Raw genomic sequence first — 9,656 nt, 5'->3', positions numbered from 1 at the left:
CTCTCTCTTACTCTCACGTACTGATTAAAAAAAAAAACTAATCGAACATCTTCAGCTTATCTCGTTGCTTTTTAAGCATCACTTCACGATGTCCAAGAGATTCTTAAAGCACTTGGCAAAGAGCGCAATCCACATTTCTAGTACCTGGTAGGCTCTGGTCTGTTTTCTTGCTAAACTCTACTGTGTTGTACCGAAATTTTATATTTTGTCCACTGCAAAGCAAAATGAAAAAAAAAGGTAACTGAAGCGCATATCTGTTGTAATCCCTGGTAGATGTTGATAGTTACAAGCTTTTCCAGCGCGAAATATTTATAAAGGAATCCAGTGGAACCCGGATGTATTGAACCCTCATATAACGAATTATTCTGCATAACGAACAGTAGTAAAACCCCCGGGAAAATTTCTGTGTCAAATTTTAATTTGATACATCGAATTACCTATATATCGAGCTTTTGTGTGATCCCCTCCTGATTCGATATATCCGGGTTCGACCGTATATGCCCTCTAAAAGATCAGATAAATGATTACACACTGCTAGTTACGCATTGCTACACGTCACATTTTGTTTCCACTTTTGAGTCACTGCAACACTCAGCGAGACCATGGGCCACCATTCACTCACGCCATAAAATACCCTCAACGTTCACCTTTCCTGAAGCAGCAGCATTAACGATGGAGCAATCCGGAAATTCTATCACATCCCGCGTTCGTATGCCCAGCCATGTTACGTCCCAATTTATTTTAAAGTAGCCTCAGTAGCTAAGTATGAAGCATTTCATAGCATGATTGGTTAAGACCGTCGCTTAAGATGAAGTTTAAAAAAATAAAGTTGGGGATGCTTCCTTAATCCCATAGCAGGCAAAGAGCAGTGATCTATTACTGTTAAGAAAATTGACGGCAGGGATGATGTTACGTTTTGGCCGAGCAAGGCTCCGAGCTGAGTCAGGAACCTTACGAGGAACAACGTATTTAATCCGGCGCCGGAAGACACACAACAAGCCTTCGGCGTGGCTACGCTATCCCGTTTAAATGCCTCGCCTTCACGAAGGGAGAGGGAAACAGAACCGTCTCGTAGATAATAATAATGCGCGACGGCACATTATCACGGTGACCAGGGTCGCCGGGCTTCGGCGCTTGCTGAAAACAGACGCATGCGAGCGAGCGCAACAATGGAAAGGGAAAGTGCGGATTATTATTGCTACAAGAGTTGTTAGGCTGTTACTTACGATAGCTGTTTATTCGTATTAAGTACGTATACTAGCCAATGATTGCTATACACACACACACACACACATATATATATATATTTATATAAAATATATTTAAGATACATCAATATATATATATATATAATATTGTAATATAATATATATATATATATATATATATATATATATATATATTAAAAGTAGAGTACCGTAGTCACATACGCGCTTTCAATGACCATTGAAATCGAAGATCATAGGAAAGCACTCACCTCACTGGCTTCTTTCTGCGGGCTCCCACAAAGCCATTGATGCCCTTTGGTTTAGTGGCCTTTGGTTTGAGTAGCCTTTGGTTTGTGTGGCCTTTGTTGTGGCCTAGCTTCGGTTATCTATCGCCTTTGGAGTGGCCTTTGGCCTGTTGTTGAGTGGCTTTTGGTTTCAACTTTTAATAGTCACTAAAATAAAATCCTGTGGCTGCGGTGTAAGATACCTGAGTAAAGTTTAAGATGGACAGCAGCAGGATGGAAGAATCAGCCCTCGGCTGTGACGAAGACACAAACAAGTCCATCGCATCACCTCTAATAGGGGCGGAACGTTATTCAATATGAATGGTGCCACCAGATTTCCAATCTAATACCCTTACCAGAACGTTGTCTGCTAGTGTTACAACATTTTACCTATTTTTCAACTGCGCTGTTCGAAATGTCAAAGAGCACCGTTCTCCGAACATCAATAATGTTGTACGACTCCACGAAAACGCATTTCCCCAGTGACAGTAGTCATCACTGCCCGAAGTAGGCGTCAATATCGAACGAAAGAAACAATTTACGTCCCCACAGCCAATGGATTTTCCTCGTTAGGGAATCTCAGAACAGGTGTCAGTGTCTCTTGGTCTACATACTACAGAAAAAAAAACAATACGTGCTACCGTATAAAACTGCGACTGTAAGGGGTTGCGACAGAAAGTTCAGGTCGTGAACACGATGCCACTAACGGATACACCCTCACTCATAAGCACTCGACGTACGTCCATCCGACCACCCGCCCGCTTCAGTGCTTTTAGGCCTCAGTACGTGATCAGTGCTTTCAATGCTAATCCATTTTTTTTTGCCCTGCGACGAGAAGTAGGCGATGTGACTAAAATAAAGACCACCAACCTGCCTTTTAGCATTATATCAATGAACTCAAAAAGCCACTGGAAATATAAACCTACGCAAAAGTTCTAGGGAGTTTTTCATTTCCTATTCTTTTAGTCGATTACTTACTCGGATACTTTCAACGAACGCTGTAGCTGATTGGCTAAGCCCGCAAACGATGGCTTTTGCATCAGCAAACGATTGCCTTCTGTCGTTGTCCTCTATGTCGACATCTGCACAGCGCGACCCCGTTTGAAATATCTTCAATATCACACCTACACCTTTCCACCGAAAGGAATACGCAGGTGATAAACAATACCTACCACGAGCCAATACTCTCGTGTTCTCAACGCTAACGACTCGCTTTTCTCTTCTTTGGTGACGTATTTTCTTGTGCCAGACCGGGTAAAACTTTTTCGACAGCTCTCAAACTCACGCATGGCCTTCGGAAGCTAGGCATGGGCCCAATATACTCTGTTGAGTTGACCGAGTTGACCGAGCCCAGGCTCATGTTTGCCTGATTTTACTTTCATGACCGCCTTTGTGCGGGGAACTGGGACGGCTCGTATGTGAAAGCTCAGTTTTCTATGCAGATCGCTTTTGACGAAGTTCGTATATCCAAAGACACGCGACAGACGAATGAGACGATGTCGGCTTCTGTGGTTGAAGGAAGGAAAAAAAGTAAAGCTTACTGTGACTGCGTGTACCTTTACAGCCTGTTGCTCGTGCTCGAAGCGCAGTGAAAATAAAAGGAAAGAAACTGCAAACAGTGGATCATAGTAAGCTCACAAGTTATAGTTCTCGGAAGAAGGCATAGCTCACATGGACTCCTAAGTTTGCTGGACCAGTTCGCTTACGAGGTGATATTTTTATCGTAATCTACCAACTAACTAATGTGGCTGACTATCTAGCCTCGAAGCTGCAGCGTAGGTTACTCGGTTACGAAGTGGGTCCTTTGTTAAAGTCTTTAGCCTCGATAATCAGCCCAGTGCAATCTTCTTGAACTATATTTTAAAAGCGATATCAAAAGTATATATGTGAGGCCTTCAGTGTGTCATATGTGCTTCCGAAATGTGCAGTCAAGGGTAGTTACTTTCCTCGGAGCCCTGACCAATGAAAGTCCCTTTCTCTAAACGTTGGTCCTGACAAATAAAAGACTTCTTGTCGAATCGCTGGCCGGTCCCTTTGTTGCGATACTACTGGGAAAGCCGATAGGTCATGGAACGGAGATAAGGGAGAAGTCAAAAGGCTGCTTTACAGTTTTAGAGTCGAGCGTTGCGCTATCCGCGCAACTGGCAGCCAGTCTGCCGTCGTGCGATGCGCTCCTGCTTTGAGAGATCCTCCCGCTATGAGAGACTGTGCAGCCCGGAGACGTCGGCCTTGCGACAATTTCACCTTAGCTACTCTTCCTCTATAAATTACTTTCGAAACTTTCGTTTCAAGCCGAAGACTAAAGCGCAAACGCAGATAGCGTTGCGCTCTCCTGTGACCATGCGTTATTTTCTCACTCCCGTAAGTTTTACCTAAGGTTCAACTACTTCGTGAGCCCTCTTCTCGAAGGCCACTCGTGTCATATGTGCCTCCAAATGCACTTGTGAAAACGTTGACTTTGATGAAGGCAAGTACCGCTGTCTAGTCGCTGGCTCTATGCTGAAGTGTTTCTTGTTCGTCCGCAGTTGATAACTTCAAGTGGCAATCTTCGTGCGAATATTTTGCCTCGTTTGAAACAAACAAACAAAAAACAGCACCTGCACAGGGAGAGTCTGCTCCTTTTATCGACGCGCCAGCGCAGTGAAGCTATCAGATGTCATTCCCGATTGTTAACGTATCTGCTTTTCATCTCGTCTGTCTTTCTCCCTTCCACTGTCTCTTCTTCAAAGAAGGCCTTCTATAGCTGTGAGGACGAACCCAATTAACACGTAGAGAGTTCTCGAACGGATTAAGAGGGGGACAAGCGGCTCCATTCTGCATATTTATTCGCGTAGCATTCAGCGTTTTGGTTTCACTCGTCCACTTTTTCCCTGCATGTACTCACTCACTTTATGGCACCACATTTCTGTCAGGTAGGGCTGTCTGACTAGAGGGTGTTACGGTAGAAAATATGCCGCGTACTTGCGCACGTACACGCGTGTTGAAATAGTGCGGAATACAATATAACACATTTTCTTAGCTCCTTGTCGTACCTATGCAGAGGTTAACGAGAACGTAGTATATACCTCTGGCCGAAGCATATCAACTCCAACAGTATCGCGAATTCTCGGTGTAGCGACACACCTATTACGTTATTTCCTTAGTCTTTTTTTCTGTGTGTGTGTGTGTTTCACTGTACATATTGCTTTTCTTTTTCTTTATTTTTCGTTTGAGTTGGTGTGCAATGTTAGTCAGAGAATGGCCCACAACGCCGTATAAGAACACCCAGCCGGACGCCAGCGTCGGTATACAGCCGGCGCCGCTTACAGGAACACGTGCCGGATATAGCAGAGAGTATCCCTTACAAAAAGTGTTGTTGGAATTCCATTGGTTTTCCATTGATATTTCGTGCCACCATCAACAAAAAAATTGTGGAATTTTTATTGGTATTTCATTGTAGATTTGTTGAGTAGTCATGGAAAAGTGGCCACCGTGAATCCATTGGAAATCTATTGTAGTATTATTGTGTTGTTTTTCCATTGGTTCGTTGTTGTATATTCATTGGATTTAGATCGAGATGAATTTTCATTGTATTTTCATTGTACTGGGATATATCTCACTAAGGTCTAAAGTAGCAAGATTTGGCTCACTGAGGCTGAATATTAACTGCAGCCAACAGGAAAACAAAAAAGGCACATGAAAAGGCATTTTTATATAGTGATTTTATTTCCCTTGTGAGGGGAGAGAACAGGCTTTCTTTTATATAAGAAACACTTGCGCCTGGAAACTTCGTGCTGGCATATTCTGAAAAAAAAAGATATGTAATCAGTATGATAACCAACATGTACCGTCATCAATAGCAGTGAAAGATGATGCTTAAAGCCATAAAAGTAAGCAAGTTATATTAGTGCTTAAAACTTTTGTGGTTTAATGCAGGTGAAATTGTTCTGCCTAAGGCATAAGAACAGTATAACGAGCCATGGTAAATGTGGCAAGAGTGATGTCTCTGCTGCGACACAGGATCGTCAATGAACTTCTATGCAGTGAACTATGAAATAAGTGCATATATGCAATAAGTGAACTTCTATGCAGATTAAGCTAGCTTGATGTTCTTATCATGCACGAGAACAGACCTCTAATATTTTTGTGTTCTTGCCTAAATGCTTATCACAAATTACAACTTTAAAATTAACATATGGTCACTATGTCAACACAAGGCTTGTAAAGCATATTTGAGAATATTGCGTCTGTTTGCAATGCACTACTTCCTGTATAGCTCTTTTTATGACTAAGTGAAAGACCTCAAATCTTCATAAGGTCCATGAAGCCTGCTGAACTAAATGAACTTCATGCATAATGTGCCTGTGACACAAACGTGAAGAGGCTCTTCATCTTCGTATGGCTGCTAAGGTCCTGCTAATGGTGAGGCTAGCATTTAGCATGAGTAGGGTTAATGCCACCTTGTGATAGCAATAAGCTATATGTGAGAGCTGAGTGAAGCCGAGAATCTTCTATTAAAAAGCTTTTGCAGGTCTTTTAAAAAAAGAGCAACAAAAAAGGTAGCGTGTCGCAAACAGCTAATAATGCGCCATCATAGCCATCTAGAGCAAAAATACACCTAGGACTGTGTATGTGTGTGCTAGCGGGTGGGCTATGATGAATTCATAACTCAATCGATCATTTATTTATCTCTACTTTAATGCCCTCTGGTTTCGACAAGATGTGCATTCGTGCATTTCGCTTTCATTTCATGCTTCTTGGCTTGATCAAAAATATCTGGATACAACTGAGATTCTAGTTCTTTCTTTTTATTGCTCTTTCTTTTGCAATATCCAAACCATATACCTTCGTTCTCGTTTAACTAGGCCCAACAAAGGAAACACTTGCATACACACAAATTGTCTTCTAGGTTTGTCACCCCTACTTGGATTAAGCAACACTAGTAGCCCTACATGTTCTCTATTACAAGAAACCTACACCTTCTTGTATTCTTTCTGTCCTCTTTTTTGAACACTTACAATTCCTCACCTTACTCTATGCACTGCCTGCATCATTCTCATCTTCCCCCAATGAAGTGGGGGAGCAGAAATCAGGTGCTGGCTTGACATAAGACAATTCCCTTGCCAAAATGTTGGTCCTAGTGATATTTTTGTTTAACCATTCTTCCAGCCTTCTTCTTCTGCAAGTTCTGTCTTGTTTGAATTTCTGGAAACATTGTGTGCTAGTAACCACTTTACGAGATTAGCATTCTAAAAATTTATGTATGATGTGACAATGTTACAAGGCTCTCACCAACAACATTGGCATGCTGCTCTTGCATCTTCTTCCAACTTCTCCTTTCGGGGCCTGGGATGCCTCGTGAACTGTTGCACTTGAGTGGCACACATGCTGCATAGATAGTTTTGAATGAAAAAAAAATTACCATAGCTATTTTTTCTAGCAGCAAAAGGAACGTAAAAATCAGCAGTATGAGCACATCATAACTTCTTTTTAAGATCCCACACTATTCAATATTCCTTATAAAAGCTGGCACGGATTGAAGGCTAACAGGAACAACATTGTTGCAGTGTTTTTCTGTTTTTCCTGTCCATAGTCATGGAATTCCTACATAATGCTGCTAGAGGGCCTCAACACCTACACACTCATAAGTATTATGGAGCACGTGCACAGGAACTTTTTACGAGGAAGGGCATGTTCAACTGTGGCTTGTTGTCTTACCACTGTTTATTCTGTGTGTAAGAATATTCACGAACGCAGGTAACAGTCTTAAACATTCTTTTTACATTCACACAAAGCATTAACCAGTTGGTATAAGAATGTTTTCTGCTGCTGATGTGTCACGCAAGTTTGCACCAGCAACTGCCATACCCTTTTCTCCAGATGCTGTGGATGCCGCTATTTAAAGAATTGTATAAACGCAGTATTGTGCAAGCTTTTTCTCGGCGGTGTCGCAATTCTTGTCAGTCCTCCGACTTGCATATTTTCTCTCTCTGGCTTGCATACTTTCACAGATCTTATTTTCCATTTTCTTTTGCGCGAAGGAATATACTTATAGTAACACCTGACTTGCGTGTTTTTTCTATCATACGCCACGAGTAAAATATTGGTTTTCAAATTATTAACAGTATAGAACAATAATTTAGTAGAAATAGTTTTGCAACGTGAAAAAGATATCCAAGGATGGGAGGGAAACTGGTGGCGTCGATCCCATGCGCTGTGAGCATTTATTTTCTTTTTTTACAATACGATAGCATTCCATTCGCGAACGATCAAACTGGCTGTTTTTTTTTAGACATGACACGATATCGTTCACGACATTTCTGTATGATTATTTTATAACGTACAACAAAAAAACGGACAGCGAGTTCGATGTTTACATAAACGGATGTGGCATGGGCCCCGCTGTAATAGTACCACTTAAAAAACAGGGTCAAACATTACGTTTATCAATCACATTCTGGGATTTTACGAGCCAAAACCATTATATCATTATAAGCCACACCGCAGTGTATGGCTCTGGATTAAATTTAACCACCTGGGAATCTTTAAAGAGCACCTATATCTAAGCACGAGCGTTTCTGCATTTCGCCCAATCGAAATCCGGCTGCCGCGGCCGGAGCTGAACCCGCGACCTTGCAGCGCAACGGGTAGGGACGAGCATGAGAACACATAAACAAGCGCCCATGTTTAAGTGGTTTGTTGCAGTTCAGTATTTAGGTGGTCTGATTGCGACAAACTTGCTTAAACTGCAGTACAGATAAATCGGCCTGGCTGCTAAATGCTCAGCTTAAACGGACGACATGCCCACACCTTGGCGCTCCATCGGCGGAAGGCGAAATGCAACACGCCACACGCACGCCGGACCGGCCCCGCACAAAATTCTTTGACACTGGCGCCGTGAACCAGGCGTGAAACATACATTCAGCTAGGAAATCAGTTATACACACAACACGAGACAAGTGCTTACCGCAGTCAAAGTATCGTTGGTCAGTCGGCGCTCCTTTCTTCGTGCCCGCGTCCACGCAGCCGAGTCGGTAGCATATCTCCGCGTCAGCCAATGCACGGACGGTATATAGATACATCCCGCTTTTCGTCTTGTACGCTCTTGACAAAATGTTCCTTATCGCGCAGCAGCAGATGACAACACACACTCACGTGCTTAGAGCTCACGACACACACGTGGCGCACACGCCGACCAAGAAAAAAAATGAGAAATGGCGACAAAAACAAACGCAAAAAAAGAAATGATATACCAATGTTGCTTGTTAACTTATTTAGATTTCGCTAGGTTTGGTAAAAACATAGAACATCATTTTTTTTCGAAGAACTTCAGTATTTTATTATATGTCGTCAGCTATACACAGAGTGTAATACAATAAAATACATCCTTGTGCAAATGACTATTGGCTGCGTTAAAACAATCATTTAGTGTTGAGGACAACACTTAGGCAAAGCCTTCGAGATCACCTGAGCGCAACAGATCTCAAAGGCCACACTTCGATCAATTTGGTCACAACGCAACCGATCGCAAATGATCGCGAATCACCACTGTTCTGGCTCATTCGCTAAGAGCTTGATTTCTCAGTCGCGCGAACGCAGTGGCAAAGCTGGTTAACCAATGCGCTGAAGATTATGTTACGCGGCGATGATCAATCGCGAAATGTTTTGTTGATGCGATTGGGCAGGTCGCGCTTGCTGCTGTGAACATGAGTCTCCATGAGTCGAGTCGCCATTTACAGATGTTGTAAATCTTGAATAAACCAAGCAGGCTAGGTGACATATGTCTCCGCCCTGTTTCAAACGTTTTTGATGCCGATAAATATAATAATAATCATCATCATCATCATTGTGGCTGGTCGCACGACCTCTGCCAACCGTCGGTGGGAATCGCACTGCATTTTGTTGCATGTCTTGCCGTAAAGTAATAGTGAAAATTTACTCAAGGTCGCGAAACCACTGGCTCTGTATCCGCGTGATAGCTTGCGATGCCACGTAATAGACATTTTAGTAGACACCAGTGGGATCCATACATTGACGTATGATGGGTTCGAAACACAAGTTCAAAAACCAGTCATCTGTTAGTATTCTGTCTCCTTCTGCATGCATTGAGCAAGGCATGAAGCTAGGCATGCTATCGCCAGCCATTGTAAATAAATGATGAGGGGTATTAGCGCAACAAAAGAGG

At 42.5% G+C, this 9,656-nt stretch overlaps 1 long non-coding RNA gene across 1 annotated transcript; it reads right to left on the bottom strand.

The window, feature by feature from the left end:
- Nucleotides 1-5,175: 5,175 nt before the first annotated feature.
- On the bottom strand, nucleotides 5,176-8,649 carry LOC125940113 (uncharacterized). Its single transcript, XR_007463352.1, has 3 exons — nucleotides 8,439-8,649; nucleotides 6,764-6,859; nucleotides 5,176-5,275 (listed from the first exon to the last, which is right to left on the bottom strand). It is a non-coding gene; the product is annotated as an uncharacterized LOC125940113 (long non-coding RNA).
- Between the last annotated feature and the right edge of the window lie 1,007 nt (nucleotides 8,650-9,656).

The sequence above is a fragment of the Dermacentor silvarum genome, chromosome 9 (assembly GCF_013339745.2).
Source record: "Dermacentor silvarum isolate Dsil-2018 chromosome 9, BIME_Dsil_1.4, whole genome shotgun sequence".
In the NCBI taxonomy this organism is placed as follows: domain Eukaryota; kingdom Metazoa; phylum Arthropoda; class Arachnida; order Ixodida; family Ixodidae; genus Dermacentor; species Dermacentor silvarum.
Note: the sequence above shows the minus strand (reverse complement) of the source record. Positions and strands in the feature narration are given on the sequence as shown.